The sequence below is a fragment of the Mustela lutreola genome, chromosome 3, assembly GCF_030435805.1.
Source record: "Mustela lutreola isolate mMusLut2 chromosome 3, mMusLut2.pri, whole genome shotgun sequence".
NCBI classification, from domain to species: domain Eukaryota; kingdom Metazoa; phylum Chordata; class Mammalia; order Carnivora; family Mustelidae; genus Mustela; species Mustela lutreola.
In genome coordinates this window covers 171,897,518-171,913,833 of record NC_081292.1, presented here as the reverse complement: position 1 = coordinate 171,913,833, position 16,316 = coordinate 171,897,518, and the positions used below count along the sequence as shown (strand labels likewise).

General features: G+C 57.9%; 1 long non-coding RNA gene across 1 annotated transcript; it reads left to right on the top strand.

Moving 5' to 3' along the window:
* Window positions 1-4,212: 4,212 nt before the first annotated feature.
* LOC131828168 (uncharacterized) lies at window positions 4,213-14,779 on the top strand. Its single transcript, XR_009352264.1, has 3 exons — window positions 4,213-4,305; window positions 5,620-5,698; window positions 14,423-14,779. It is a non-coding gene; the product is annotated as an uncharacterized LOC131828168 (long non-coding RNA).
* The last annotated feature ends 1,537 nt before the right edge of the window (window positions 14,780-16,316 follow it).

Sequence of the window (16,316 nt, the reverse complement as noted above, 5' to 3'; positions counted from 1 at the left end):
TGCGGGCCAACATGTAATTGTTCTGGTTCTCAGAGAGTAAACCCTATGAGCAGGTAGGAAGGTGGGAAGAAGCAGGGAGGAGAAGGTCAAGGCCAGAGTCTGGTGTGAAATGCAAAAGAGAACTCAATCTGTACATCAGTTAACATTTGTTCCTTCTCTTCAGGCAAGGCCCAGTGAGACTTTGGGATGTTCCCCAATGTGCCTGTGGCCAAACCTTTAGGTGTTGTCACAGAGGGGAGCAGGCTGGGCACATGTGGGGGCACAGTGAGTGGCATTCACATGCTGGGAGCCAGCCTTCCTTGGGCTGAGCCCAGGGCCCCAATCCCCTGTCCAATGAAAGGCACAGGATTCTGCTCCTCTGTGGTCACTTGTCCCACAGACTATTGGTGGCATGGACCCTTCTCCAGGCCCACGGGGGAATGTCTTTTAGTCTGGGGCTGAGTTGGTGCTGTGGGTCTGGTGGCAGATACGGCAAAGACCTCTGAGGAGCTGACTGGCCACCTACTGTAATTGGGACAGCTGTGGCTTTGGCCAGGCATCTCTGGAGGTCGGGGCCTTGAGGCTCTTTCTTGCATGAAATACCTTGCAATCAAAGGGTGCTGAGCTTGGGATCCTGCCTCAAAGGATGGCAGGTACTCAAATGATGCTGAGCAGGGGGACACCAGAGCTGGGGGGAGGGGTGGCTGTTTTCCTGGGGTTGTTGGCCAGCCGGCAGCTGGGTCACTGGGGCCCTGGGGAGACCCAGATGTTGTCTCTTTTCAGCTAGCTGCTTTCCAAAGTAGGGGGGGGGGCATGGGGGAGGCTACAAGGAGGAGCCGAGGGGCCCCCAGGGTTTACTAAGGAACAATCAGGGAGGGGGGCCATCTGTTCCCCAGGTTGCAGGCTTCCACCAGGAGGGGCTTTCCAGCACCAGCTGACAGGGCCTCCCTCCAGGGCTCACTCCCCAGAAGCAGCTCCAGGGGGTCCTGGTGGGGGAGCTGAGTAGATAGAGGGAAAGATGGGACTTTGGTGGGGAGGGGGACAAGAGGCCACGAAAAGAGGGTCAGTCCCCAAGGGAAGATGGGAGAGTCTACCCCCTCTCCCCAGGTCCCTCTCCCCAGGTCCCTCTCTCCGCCTGCCTGCCAGACGGCACCAAAAAGGCTTCAGACCTAGACCACCTGGCAATGTCAAAGCCCTTTCAGGCCCTGGACAAGGATAGAGGGTCCCCATTTTACTGCAACTCTTGTTTTTCACCAAAATCAGTGAGTCTCCATTTTTGAGTGTCCTTGGAGTCCCCCTGAAGAGCCAGAGGAGAGCCTCAGAAAGGAGGCATAGGAGAGGGGTTCTGGAACTGGGAGATTGTCTCTGAGCATGTCCCCCTAGGGCTCTCACCACCCCAGCCCTGAGCTAGCTGGAAAGCCCCACTCCCTCCCGTTCCCCCTCCCTCCTCTTGGCTCCCTCTTCCTACTATCCCAGTCCCAAAGCCTGGAGAGCCCCTCCTGCAGGGCTCCCACTTCCTTCCTCTGTCACCTGCAAACAGCTCACATTCCCCTCCCCAGAGAGGAAGCAGAGGTGACTGGGAGTTGATCTGCTGCCTCCTGCCCTCCCCCAGCCCTGGTTCTGGGCACCCCACTCCACATTCATTCTATTCGCAGCAGCATTGGCTCCTTCATCAACACGGAAGCTCCCAGGTCCCTCCAAGTTACCTCCAAAGGCCCTGAACCCACCGCCTCCTTGGCTCCCTTTCCTCCCAGATACCCTCTTGTAAGAAATGTCCACATCCGGCTCCACTTCCGCCTGCCTTCCTCATTCCTCAGCCCATAGCCACCCTGAAACCACAAGGGGTGTCTCCACAGTGCCATGTCCGGCTCTCCGTCCTCCTTCCTCTGCTCCCACCAGTGCTCACCTCCCTCCCCTTCCAGTCCTGCTGGCAGGTGCGTCCTCTGGCCTGGGTCTCAGTGCTGGAATTCTCCTTCCGGAAGAGACAGAGGGAGGGGAGGACAGGCTGTGGAGGAGGACACTGGCACCAGATGCCCTGGGTTCAAAGAGGCCTTACTGCTCAAGGCCAAGGCCAAGGTCTCTCACTCTCTGTGCCTCAGCTTCCTCAGCTGGCAAGTGGGGAGGACAAAGTGGAAGTGACCGCCCAGGTCCTGTGAGGCTCTGGAAGCACATGCCCTCCCTTAGTGCTGGCTGTCCAGGGTGGGAAAACCAGGGAGAAGGTTCATAGAGGGCTTCTTTTTTTTTTTTTTTTTTTAAACATTTTATTTATTTATTTGACAGAGAGAAATCACAAGTAGATGGAGAGGCAGGCAGAGAGAGAGGGAAGCAGGCTCTCTGCTGAGCAGAGAGCCCGATGCGGGACTCGATCCCAGGACTCTGAGATCATGACCTGAGCTGAAGGCAGCGGCTTAACCCACTGAGCCACCCAGGCGCCCTCATAGAGGGCTTCTAAGGGCTTCAGGCAGTTTGGCTGATTTGAGAGACAGACAGGCACACACACACACACACACACAGGCATTTCTCTTCCTGAGCATAGGGTGGGAAAGTTTCGAGGGGCTCAGTCATTCACCCAGAATTCTCTGTTTTGGCTACTGCTGCCCCCGCTACCAGCACACCCAGCTCTGGGCATCTCTACTTAGAACCCAGAAACCCCGGGCAGAAGGGCTGGAGCCTGGCAATAGATGGGTTAACTCCTGGCCTAGCTGCTGGAAGAGATGATGCTCAGGGCATGGGACAGCCCCCCTCCACGCTCCCAGGCTGTCCCTGTCCCCCCAGCAGCCGGCACCCCTCCCCTTTCCACACATCCCCCTCAACTCCCTCTTTTCCCAGAGTGACAGAGGGCTCCCCCAGGTGGCCACACGTGCCAAGGCTAGAAGCTGGGGCGTCTGCAAGGACTCATTTCAGACATTGCGCCCCTTTAGCCCCACAAATACAACCGCATGGTCAGACCAGGTATTCCAATTTGAGGGTGGGAAAACGAGGTCACCTGCCTGTGTGTTCCTGTCCACATGGAACAAGCAGTGTGTGGGTCTCGGTATTCTTAGCCAGCCTGTGGCAGCGGCTTGCTGTCATTCTGAACATTCTTGGAGGACTCTCTGCAGGGCCCAGCCCAGCCCTCTGCCTTGCGCCGCCGGTCTCAGGACTGGGAGACATGGGGACAGGAAGCAGAGCACAGAGGCCTCGCTAGAACCCCAGAACATAGCAGCACCAGGAATCACCCCCATTTATCACCTGCCTTCTGTGTGCCTGTCCCCATGGCCTGGCTTGCCATTCTTTTCATTGACTTCTCACAACAACCTAGGAAATAGGCACTATTATTACCACTGAGCAGATGAGGAGTCTGGGGCCCAGCGAAGGTAAATCCCTTGTCTAAAATGACCCAGCCAGGTCCTACCTGACTCTGAACTCAGACATGTCTGACTCCAATTCTTCGCTCTTACACAAGCCTGCCTATGCACAGGAATACAATCTGGCAAAATAACTAGGAGAGACACAGGCATACTGTGAGATGCTCATGAGTGCGGATGTGCATGTCAGGAGCACACACAGTCCAAGCTCTCGGCAGAAGTAAGTGGAATTGTGACAGTCCAGTCTCAAAAGCGCGGTGAATGCAGATGTGTGTGACAGAGGGAGAAGCAAACCCACTCCCCTCCAAGGTGCACACACAGGCCCACAGTGGCCCAGTACCTGGGGATGTGTGCTAGAAGACTCAGACTCTGGGGACTGATCTTTCGAGAACAGGAGACCTGGACACCACGGAGTTCATTAAGATCTAGAAAGTTCCATTGACAGGCTACAGCCCGCCTCAGCTCCCTGGAAGGCTGAGGCTCTGTGTTCTCAGCCCAGACAGGGTCCGGAGCTAGCCACACACAAAAGCAAGGGACATATATTTGACTGTGGGCTTGGCCACTCCCCCCAATCCCCCCACATACACACACATCTTCTGGAAACTGCTGCTGCCCTATGTAGACACAGTTGAACTCTTGGTCTTTGGGGTGCATAGTCCAGCTCACACTGACAAATACACAGAATTCTCGGAGAGAAGAGGAAAAAAGGTCGAGCTGGCCAGGAGTCTGAAAACCCCTGACGCCTGAGCCCTGGAATTAATGTGGGTTACAGAGTCTGTCCTCAGGCGGCCTTCCCCCACCTTCCCAGGCCTTGAAACCGTCTTCCGCCCTCCAATTTGAAAGGTTGGGCCGAGGCAGGCAATGTCCAGGACGGCCACAAGGGGGCGCGGGAGCACTGAATAATCCCTTCAATCCAGCCTTCTCCGGAGCCCTCCTTCCCTGATTCCGAAATATCTAATAAGCACCCATTCTCTGCCAGGTGAGAGGACCCGCGCGAGGGAAGAGGGGAGAGGAAAGGTGGTTAGGGCAAGGGAAGAGGCACTCACCTATGCTTCTGTGGGACTGGAGGTTCTAGGGCAAAGATTTGGCTGAAGGGCGGGGTCAGAAATAACTGCTAGAATGTACTGAGCCCCAGGTGTGCTCCAAGCGCTAGATTTGTGCCTTAGCTTCTGTAATCCATAACTATACAAACTTGGTTTTCCCATCGTTCTACTTTTATTGTGCGTATTGTGGGTGCAGTATGGCAGGCATGCTAGTCATTTCATAGAGTTTCTGTAAGGGAAACACATCCCCATTTTACAGATGGGGAAACCAAGGCACAGTTAATAAGGAATGGCCTCAGGGGTGCCTGGGTAGCTCAGTCAGTTAAGCGTGGACTCTAGATCTCACCTCAGGTCATGCTCTTAGAGTGCTGAGTTCAAGTCCCAGCATTGGACTCTATGCTGGGTGTGGAGCCTACTTAATTCAAAACAGAACAAAACAAGCAATGGCCTCAGAGTTCAATCATGAGCAGGCTGGTTGCAGAGTGTGGGCTTACCCACTTATTAGCCCCCTTGTAGTTCCAATCAGGGAGTCCTAGGGGCAGTGGGGAGTCACTAGAGAATTTTAGTAGGGAAGGAAAAAGACTTAGTTTGCTTTTTGTGCTGGCGGTGGGGAGGGGGGCAGCCTGGGGTCAGGGTGACACTGGTCAGGTGGAGGCTATCACCCCGGTCCCAGCTGTGACTAGGATGGCAGTGGAGAGGTGGAAAGAAGAGAGAGAAGACAGATTTGAGAGACATTAAGGAAGTAGCCTAGAGGGTCTTAGTGACCAATTTCATGCCAGAGCTGGGGGGTGGGGTGGGTAGAAAGCAGATGGGGATGGGGAAGCAGAGTTGGAAGAGGGTAGGAGTATGTGGGGCACCTGAAGGGAGAAATCTGTAGGCCCCTGGCCTGCCCTCTGGTCTTGATCTGGGAGAGGGCTCCATGCCCTCAGACCTGAACATAAAAAAGAGCCACCCCCAGATTCCTCTCCCCCATCTTTCCTGGAGAGCCTGGGGATGTGTGAGGCCAGGAATTCTAAACTCTGGCCCCCTTCTGTTCAGGGTCTAGGGGGCTCTGGGCTCCACGGGAATGGCACTGTGCTGTTCTCTGCCATCTGGCTTGGTATATTGGCCCTTGCCCACGGGGCAGGACCAGGGAGTCTCACCCACCCTCTCGGGCTGCCTGTTGGCCAGCATGGGACCAGATGCAAACATCCCCTCCTCTCCCACACACTCTTTGAGGCTTCAGGCTCACAAAGCTCTGTTTTCTGCAGGATCTCATTTAATCCTCACAACAGCCTGGGAGTAGATCGTTATTACCATGGCTGTGCAGCTGCCCGAGCCACCTCGGAGGTAAGGGGCTCACCCTGGGTCACATAACTTGTGCCTGGACCAGCCCTCTGCCAGGACTTTGGTCGCAAACTGTCCTCTCCCGCCCACCGCACTCCCAGCACCACTGGCTCTTGGTGGCCATCTTGGGGACACGGAGGTCCCTACACCCCGCAGTTTAGGTTTCCATGCACAGCCCAGAATGGGGCAGAGATGGGGGCATGGTTTGGAGTCTGGGAAGACCAGGGTCTGGCATCAGTCCCAGCTAGGGAAACCATGAAAGGAGGGGAACTAGGTGGGTGGGGGAGAGCTTCCCAAAGGGTGGGGGTGGAGTGGGACGGGTCTAGGCAGGCAAGTGGGGACAAAGAGGCTGCCAGGTGTGCCGCCAACCCTAGCCGCCAGCCGCCAGCCCAGATTCAAAGCGGGACTGAGGCTGTGATTGGTGGCCCGGGTCCCTCGCCCCACCCCTTCCCTCTCACCTCCGAGGCAGCTAAGAAAGAGGAATGGGGTTGAGAAGGCCCCTTATCCTGTAAGTCCTTAAGCACGAAGCGTGGCCTGGCTGGCAGTGAACTCAATTAACTACCTTTCCTACCCCCAAACCCTGCCAGGACGCTGTCTGGCATTCTGGCGCCGCCATCAGCCCCAGTGACTCCTCGCGCTGCCAGGTTTTGAGTAGCCCGGGCCTCAGGTCATCCAACCACGCCTCTCCTGGGGCGTCCTCCAGCCCGCGCCCTCCTCCACTCCTTTTACCCCTCGCCAGTCCTCTCTGAGCAGTGTCCTGTTCTCTGACCCCTCTCCCAGTCCAGCCACGAGGCCTGGCCAGGCTCCCGCAAGAGGCGGCTTCCTGGGCCCTACCCCATTTCCACGTGGGTAACCTGGCCCTCCAGTACCCGAGAACCTTGCCCTCCGAGCCTCCCAAGCGGGGCTCAGGCTAGGCCCCCCACCCTGCCGGAGCCCTCGGGAGCCCGCGCGCATCTGGGCGGGGGAGGGGCTGGGGCAGCGAGGTGCACAGGTTGTCTGGCTCCGCCGAGTGCCAGTCGAGGGGGGCTGGGCGGGAATCCGACTCCGGCCTGCGTCCCGCCCCCCGCGCAGATGGCCGGGGCGCGGGCGGGTCCGGGGTGGCGGAACGGGGCTCCGGTTTCGGTCGCGAGGGGCGGGGCGGGAGCGAGGGGCCCGCTGCGGCCGCGGCCAATCAGCGCCCGGCAGGGCCTCTCCCCCGCGCCCCCCAGCCACCAATCGCGGCCCGACCTGGCCGCCCCCGCCCCGCCGTGTCCTTTGTTCCCGCTCTCCCTGGCGGTATCCCCCCCCGCCGGCGCGGCCCCCGCCGCCGGTCTCCAGGCCTCTAACCCTGCTACTTCCGGCCCGCGCGGATCGGGCCGTGTGCCGGCGCCCGTGTACTCGGTGTGTGCGCGCGCGCGTGTGCAGGGCCCGCCGCTGGCGGGCACAGGCCTGCGGGTGGTCTTGAACGCTCGTGTGTCCGCAGCTGCCCCGGGGGCCCCAGAGGGCCTAACCAAAGTCCCAGTAAAGCTCTTTGGAGAGGCTGAACTTTGGCCGCGGTCGGGGGCTAGGAGTGAGCACGGGGATCCGGGCAGTGGTCCCGCCGGGGCTGCACCTTTCCTTACAGGCCCTGGTTTTCCTCACACTCTCGCGATTCTCTCCCTGCTTGCTGCCTCAGATACATCCACCTGATGAACTCGAAATCTTCTTTCCAGACTTATCTTGGGGGTTGCTTTCTCTTTGGCGCCCCGGGGAGTCGCAGGTGCCTCTGGTGTCTCCCACTCACCAAGCATGTGGCCCGCTCTGGTCTGGGTTTCTGGCATCCCCAGCAGTGAGGCTCAGAGGGACCCAGACTCAGTAACCCTGACGCCTGGCAGAGCGCAGTGCTCCGTGCTTGTCCACTTGAGGGACAGCAGCAAGCTGTCGTTCCAAATACTTCCACAGTCACACACCACCTTCAGGCCTCATCTTGGTTCCACTTGAGATTGAGGCTTGTCATTTCAGGCCTGTTACAAGGACTAAAACAGCTAAAATCTTTGAAGAACAGAGTGCCTGGTAAGGAGCCACCACACCCACTCAGGCCACCCGTGGCCCCTGCCAGACCATGGACTTGCCCTCTCAGAGCCCTTGCTACTTACAAGTTCCCAGATCAGGTGGAACTTCTCCCCACCACAGTGCCCTCCCTGGATCTCTGAGCCTTCTGTTCAGGACTCCATCCTCAATTCCCTTCTCCCCTATTCCATTTCTGTGAGCTCCTCCACCCCTGCACCTCTATCTGCCCTGGGATAGCCTCCTCGCTCCCCAGAAACCTCCACCTGGGTATCCTTCTAGCATCTCAAACCCAATTTGTCTCAAGCTCAAGGTCCCTCCTCCTGCCATACCTGCTCCTGTATCTGTATCACCATTGCCCATCCCTCTTGCCCACCATCTTACTGTGACCAAGCCTGGGCTTCCAGGTCTGGCTGCCTTGCTGCCCTAGGGCGGGTGCCTTGGCCCACACCCTTCTACTTTTCACCTGTTCTCCTAATCAGCCTCCTTGTTCTCTGCCTCCACAGTCTCCAGGCCTTGCTGCTTGCCAAGATACTTCTCCCGTTGTCCTTAGCTTCTAGTCCCAACTCCTAGTGATAATTGAAAGAGCCCTGCCATCTGGCTCTGTCTGCCTGCCTATCTCAGTCCCAAGCACACAGAAGTACCTCAGCTGAAGCCCTTGACACAGGTTAGAAGGTTGGGAGTGGGCCTGTATTCCCAGGGTGCCAGGCAGTAGGATGATCAGAGAAACAGCTAAGGCTGAGAAGTGAACTGGCTCAGCAAACAGGCTCTGCAAACAGACTCTACAAACAGGCTCTGCAAACGGGCACACCTGAGTCTGTGTCTTGGCTCTGCACTTGCCCACTGTGTGACTTTGCTCTGCTTCTTATTCTCATTGGCTCTCATGTCATGTCTCAAATGGATTTAATATTGCATCTTGGAAGGGATAGAGGAGAACTTAGGACCCAGGGCCAAGACTGGCCAGGGGCTGCCTCCTCTCTCAGGTACTCCCCAGAGCCTCAGCATCTAGATCACCTGGAAGGAAAGGCAGGGCCTGAGAAGGAAAAGCCATTGAGAGGCATTGGGGAGGAGGGAAGGGGCAGGGGGGAGGGGTGGCCGACAAAAGAGACCAGCTGCTGTTTGCACACAAACCCCAAGTTGATAATGAGTGGAGGGGAGGGGGGGCGAGGCGGGGAAATGTCTTGGCAGGAGCCTCTGCCAGCTGAAGAGTCTGCCCAGAATTGTGGTGCCCCTCCCTCCACCACCCCCCACTCTGGGCCTTCACCACTCACACCCAGCTGTACATCTGCTCCTAGGACCACAGCAGGGGAAGGCAAGAAGGACCTGGGATTGGTGATCTGGCCCCTTCATCCCAAGTCTCAAATCCTCACCCTCAGGCCACACATATCCTGAGAGCAGCCCCAGGAAAGCCCACAGGAAGGGCCAGAGCCTAATGGAGCCCAAGGGCATCCGAGGACTTGGAGCGGGCCCAGACTTCCCGTCTCTGAGTGCCCGGTCATAGGGAAGGCCCTTGGAGAAGCCCTGAGCACCTGGAACTCAGGAGAAGAGAGGAGGCTCCCAGGTGTAGTGCCCAGAGGAGTCCTCTACCCTTGGGGCCTACCCCCCACGTGGAGGGGCAGGTGGAGGGGAGAGGCCTGGGGGCTCCCATCAGCCCCTCGCCCCCAGGAAAGCCAGGAAGGCCCCCTGGGTGACCCATCAGACAGGATGCCGATAAACAAGGAAGACTAGCCAGGACCCTGGGTGTCAGGAGTGGGACCCGCCACCTCCCTTTGGTCACCCATGCCTGCACGGTTGTGGAAGAGCTTCCTCTCCTGTGGCCCAGGGCCCTGTTGTAGCTATGCCCATCCCCTGCCCCGCCCCCTGGGTCAGGCTGGCCTGTTGGCATCTTCCCTGGGTAAAGAGTCGCCCATGCCCGTGGCCACTCCTGCCATGTGGGCTGTGGGTGCTGCGACAGGAGCCAGGAACGTGTGCTCCCGCTGCTGCTGTGTGCTAGCCTAGCAACGGCTCCCAGGGGCAGGCAGGGAGGGGATGGCAGCTCTCAAGCACTCCCTCCTCCAAGGACTGCTGCCTCCTCTTTTCCCTTGATGCTCCAGCTCCCCGCCAACACCTGCTCCCGGAGAAGGTCAGCCTTCTACAACCACACGTCTCCAGCCTGGGGCTTCTGTGGGCCAGAGCCTAGGTAGCCTGGTGCTGAGCTTTGCAGGGAGCAGTGCAGAGGACACCTTCACAAGCCCTGGGCCAGAGCATGCTGGTGGCACGGAGGACTTCACTCTCTTTTCAGTAGCTCACCTCTCTCTCTCTCTCTCTTTCTCTAGCCAGAAAGGGGTTGTGTGCAGTGAGAGGGAAGAGACAGCAGGCCAAGGAGGCAGGAGAGCCGGGCAAAGGCTTGGAGAACAGAACGATAGGGCCACAGGAGGTTTACGATGAGGAGGAATCGTGCTGAGCAAGGAACCAGTGAGCGGTGGCTGGGTGTGTTTGGATGCCTGTAGCACGGATAACACCAGGGGGTTGGGGTCAGACAGGTCAGGGTTTCAGTCCCACCTGTAGTCTCTCTGGGCCTCAGCTCCCTCAGCTGTAATTTGGGGGCAACATGAGACCTCCTTGTGGGTTGGTTGGGAGGGTTGGACGATGGGATGCACACAGGAACTCTCTGGAAAGGGCACTAGAGTCACCAGTGGGAAAAAGAGTCGTTGGATTGGGGGCTCTGGTTCCACGTGGTCAGAGGAGCTCCCTGGTGCTCACTTTCCTTCCTGGGGTGTGTGTGGGGGAGCAGCAGTGTAGACAGTGAGAATGCTGGTGGGCTCCAGCGGGCCCTGCACAGCAATGGCATTGGGGCTAGAGTCCAGATGCCCTGGATGTGTCCCTGAGCCCAAGCTCAGCCTGAGCAGGCATGTGGGTTGGCAAGAACGAGGGCTGTTGGAGGGCGGTGGCCTGCAGGGACCCCAGCTGGAGGGTCTGCAGGGCCCCGTATAAGGCCTGGATACCCCGGAGGAAAAGGCAGAGGGGGGCCAAGAAGCCAGCACCCCACAAGGTTCTAGACATTGAAGGGAGGCTTGCCATTAAAAGGCCACTGGAGTTTAGAAAAAGTAAAGTGGTGCTTCCCCTGTAGGCAGCTGTGTGTGCCCATGGTGTCAAGCCCAAATGAGTGTGTGTTCAGGGAAATGTTCCCCCTGCTTGATCTCACCAGAAGCAGACCAACCTCGGCAGGGGCCTTCTGCTGCCCCAGGCCCTCAGGGTGGAGAATGCCCACTTAAGACCCTGAGGCCAGGGCCCAGGAGGCCGGCCTGGTGCCACCCTGAGAGGGGACGGGGCTGGCTGGGGCCCAAGGCCTTACCCAGCCTACCCTCCCGGGCCCAGGCCACAGAGGAGGCATTGATGGCAAAAAGAGGCACCCAGAGGCCACTGCAGCTGGCGTGGCGTGGGCATCACTGGGCCTTGCAGGGGGGGGGCAGCATGACCTCTGTGGTGCCCAGGCCTCCACAGGGCGCAGCGTCTGAGCAGCTGTGGTCCGTGTAGGTGTCCTGCACATCCTAGTCCGGAGAACTTTCTCTGTAGCCACTGCTCTGACCCAGTGCCTGTGCAACCCCCAGAAGGAAAACCCCGGGCCTTCCTTCCCAGGCGGGGGCTGGAGGCAGAGGGCTCCCCCTCCACCCTCGAGCCCCACAGTATCTCTGCCCTGGCCAGACTTCTCCAGGGACACCCTCCCCCTGACCCCTGACCCACACAGCCGGCAGAATCTGGGCACCTGGCCCTGGCCCCCTCTCTGGCCTGCCTTTTCCCCACCAGACCCCCAGTAAAAGTTTTCTCTGTCTGGTGTACCCTCACTTCCCTCTCTGAATCTCTGCTCTCTGTGCCCCAAAAACCTCTGCTCTGGCTTGCCTCCTCCAGAGAGCATTCCAGGAAAGCTCCAGGCTGAGTTAGACCCTCACCAGCCTAAACCTCTGCCGTGGTTATCATCTTATTTTTCGGGCTAGGTACAACTGTTCACATGCAAAGCTCCTTAGGGATGGAAATCGACTCAAGATCGTCCTTTCTTTCTTCCCCATAGGCACAGAATAAATATCAGAGTGGCCAGTGGCCAGCTCTGCCCCTCCCCGCCTCCTACCTATGCCCACATGAGCTGTCGGCCCCAGGGACTACCTGACCGGGGTGTTTTCAGCCCAACGGACTGAAACACTGAAATGGCTGCCAGCCAAAGCCCAGCTCCATTCACACCCCACACACCCGGGGCCCAGGTGGACATGTGCGTTTACACACATAACGTGCACACAGACACACACACACTCGGACACACAAGTCTGATGTGCACACATACCAACAGACACTGGGATAGGCGCTCTCACAGATGCAGATATGCACACACATGCGTCCCAGGCACCCACAGCCACACTTACAGCCACGTACAGACACTCGCACCCACAGGTGGCACACTCAGCCAGGCCCGGGGTTCAGGAGGAGCTGCAAATCCCTGCTGTGGTGGCCACCTCCTTCCTCCTGGAGTCACCAGGCCAGCAGAGGGCACTCGAGGCCCCCTTCCCTCCGGACCCAGCCGCCTCGGGAGGGGGGAGCATGTGGTCACCACGCTCCCTCCCAGGCCAGGTCCCCTTTGTTCCCCAACCCCGGAGGAGGCCACTGTGCCTGGGGAACGCTTCGCCACAGAGTCCTTGGGGCCCTGCTTGGTCTTGCTCCTCCTGGCCCCGGAGATGAGCTGGGGGGCTGTGGGGTACAGTGAGGGGATGACAGCCACCACAAGAAGGGAGAGCTAGTTTATGATCCAGGCTGGTAGGCAGGACCATGCAGCCCCTGGGGGCCTCATAGGCCCGCAGCCTTTCCCCTCTCCTCACTATCTGTTCAAGAGTCTTCCTAACACGTTGTCTCCTGGGAGGGGGAACCTGACCACTGAAATGGAGGCTAGGGCCCCAAAAGCGAGCCCTTCAATCCTCCCCTTTCACCAGTGCTCAGCTCTTCTGACCCTGATAAGCACACTGGTGAGGACTTACCCACCCCCAATCCTGAAACCAAGAGTTCTGGAGCTGTGCAAAGAGGGGGTTATATCTGGGAGTCATTGAAGACCTCCCTTTGTTGCCCACAAGTTACAGGCCTTGGGCCTGTGATCTATGCCTCAGTTTTCACATCTGTAAAATGGGCATCCTCAACAGTCCCTGCCTTGCCCATTTTACAGATGCGAAAACTGAGGGCAGACAAGGTAGCACATGCAGACCCCTGGTTTGAGGCTGGGCACCTGGTATGTGGAAGCTGGGTGTCACCCCTGCTGTGATTACTGTGTGCTCAGCCCTTCCTGGCCCAGCCCTTGAGACAGCGTTTGGACCCCAGCCGAAAGCCATGCCCTAGGTGCTCACGAAACCTGGAGGCACGAACACCATAGGGGTCAGCCTGAGAATGCCACGCCCACATCATCAGCAAACAGCCTGCGTCAGGGAGAGCCTGGCAAGATGCCAGGCCTTGTTTTCCAAGTGGTTTGTTTCTCGGGGCCTTGAATGTCTATTCCTGGTGGGGCTAAGCTTGCAACCTGGCCTTGTGCCTTGGCTGAACGAGGTTCTTCTTCCTCCTTTTCCCAGGACAGAAGGATGAGGCTGGCTCTCCCTGTCCTACCCTACCTGATTCTCAGTTGTCAACATCATTAGGCTCTTTGGAGCTCAGGAGGGGGAGTCTGTGCCTTGTCTTCGGACCCCCAGACACAGGCTGGTCCAGGATGCGGGGCTTGCCATTGTTAGGGGCATTGCTGTCCCTCCTGAAGGCAGGTGGGGAACCCTGGCCAAGCCTGCATTAGGGGTGGGTTCTCCTGTCCCCTGCGGCCCAGCCCCTGACTTAGTGGTCAGCCGTGCATGGGGCTCAGCAGGGCCCAGGCGGGCTGCTCTTGTCCTTAGCAGCCCGGCCTCACTCCAAGTGAATTAGCTAGTCCTCCGGGAGCGAGTGCTGAGGCCTGTAGGCTCCTGGCCCTGGCCATGATTCATTCACCACAGCCTCACCCCCACCAGAGGCCGGTGGTGTCCCTGCCCCCAGACCACTGGCCTGGCTGGCGGCTGGGCAATGGGAGGCTGGTGCCCAGAGCATCCCTGGCCGCCTGGCCATCTGCCCCTATCATCCTATTAATCAGGCTGCTCCCTGTTCCCTCGGGTTGCGCTGGCCTCCATCCGCCCACCCCTCCCTCATGCAGGCCTGGTGGCCCTGGACCCATGCCCAGCCCTGCTTCCGCCAACCTGGCCGCTGTGCCAGGCCTGTGCCAGGCTCTGTCTCCCGTTCCCTTCATCCCCTAGGCCCCTTGAATGACCCAGGGGAGGCTCCCTCATCCTCTTTCCCTCTCGCTCTCTGCCTTCCTGCCCCCCTCAACTGAAGCCCTGGGATTCACTTAACCAGTCTTGATGAAAAACAGAGGCTCTGCCCATGTGTAAGAAGTTGCCAGTGATGGCCTGGGTCTGGGCCCTGCCAGCCTCAGGCGGGGTCTTGGCTTTAGGACTAACCTGGATGACAAAGAAGCCCTGAGAAGCCCCCCACCCCTCTGATGCCTCACCACCTCTCATTCTCATTTACTCAATGGGAGACAGGTGTTCAGAAACAGGTGTGGATGAATGAATGAATGAATGCCCTTCCCCGCAGCAAACAGCCACTTCTCTTCATCAGTGTGTGTGACTCACATCTTCTCAGATCTCTGGCTTGAATACTGTCCTCTTGCCCCTACAGAGTGGAAAGCACCTCCGTTTCGCCACCAGTAGACCTGAATTCCAGCACTGGCCTATTGTCTCTGAGCTGTGTGATGGAATCTTTGAGCCAACAGGTCCTCATGATCACATGTGGCTGGCCCTCCCTAGCCCCCCACCTCCGGGCTGGCTTTGAGCCTTAGAGGTGTTTTATCTTGTGTGAGGAAAATGGAGCATGGAGATACCACCCAAATGGCAGCCGCGAGAGGACTCTGCTCAAAGTGCTCTTCCTGGGGGGCCTCGCGGGCACATATGTGTGCCATTTGCCCTGTATTGTTCTATAATCCTTGATGGTTGCTCTGTAATTGCTCTCACATGGTTTCTTCATAATAAATAGCATCTGCAGAGAAGTTCACGGTTTACAAACTAACTTGTTCCTCATTCCCTTACTACCTTTACAAAAAGAAACTTAGAGGCTCAGAGAAGTTCATCGATTTCTCTAAGACCACACAGGAAGGGGGAGGCAGAGCTCAGCTCTCCCAGCCTAAGGACCCTGCTGGTCCCTCGCACACTGCATCCCCAGTTCCAAGCAGCTGGGAGACCCAGGTTAAGAGCTCTACAGGAGGCAGGGAGGTTACCTGGGGTCTGATGGCTGATGGGGCAGGTGGGCCCTTCCAAGGCAGGCTGGGCGCATGGGTGTGGGCACAGGCTTGTATGCTCGTCTGTGCATGCCAGTGTTCATGTCAAGACAAGGTGATCCCTGAAGGGGGCTCTTGGAGCCATCATGGCTCGCAGGATGGGATTTAGGACTAGGTTATTCCCATAATCACTTTCTCTTTTCATTTTATTGATTTATTATTTTTATTATTTATTTTTAAGTAGGCTCCATGCCCAACAGGGGCCTTGAACTCATGACCCCAAGATCAAGGGAGGCATGTTCTGTTGAGCCAGCCTGGTGCCCCCTCCCCTTCTGTTTTTTAGGCTTAGGTGACCCAGAAACTTCTAGAAGAGTTCAAATGCAATGCCTCCATTGGAACTGAAGTTCCGTTATCACCCAGATCAGTGGCATTATTAGCTGTTTGTTTGATTTGCTTATTTGGTTTAGTGAGGCGTGAGGGAGGACATGGTCCTGTCCCAGGGGTGCAGTGAGGTGAGGATGAGAGCTGGAGACTGTGCAGCAAGGAGCCACAGAGGGTCCGCTCCACCACTCCACTGCTCTGCTCTGGGAAAGTACATAAGGCTCCGGGGGCCATCAACAGGGAAGTTCTGGGTTCATCTGGAGCAGCACTGCTCAGCATCTTTGTCTTTTTTTTTTTTTTTTAAGATTTTTATTTATTTATTTGGTGGGGGGAGAGAGAGAGAGAGAGAGAGAGCACTTGAGGACCTGAGTAGGGGACAGAGGGAGAGGGAGAAGTGAGCTCTTCTCTGAGCAGGGAGCCTGCTGTGAGGTTCGATTCCAGGACCCTGAGATCATGACCTGAGACAAAGGCAGACATTTAACCGACTGAGCCACCCAGGCGTTCCTGCTCATCATCTTTGAAGCCCCAGCTCAGAGGATGCTTCCTCTGGGAAGCCCTCTGTAACTGGTCAGGCAGAGCTCATCCCCTCCCTCCTCTGGTTCCCCCTGCTCTGGCCCTGGGACCTTCCTGACTGTGCCTGCCTCCCCTACTGGGTGGTGAGCAGGGCCAGGAGCCTGGGTGTGTGTGTGTGTGTGTGTGTGTGTGTGTGTCTGTGTCTGTGTGTTGGGAAGGTTAGAAAATTACAAAGGAGATTGAAACAAACACCCATGCACCTGCAGGGACTGGCTTGGTGCCCCAGCCCCTCAAGGGGAAGGAGGCTTCTATGACTGCCGCCGTGCCAGGCACACGCCCAGGTCTGCACATGCACAAACACACACGCGTGGCCCGTTCTCATGAGACATGTTGCCTGACATAGAT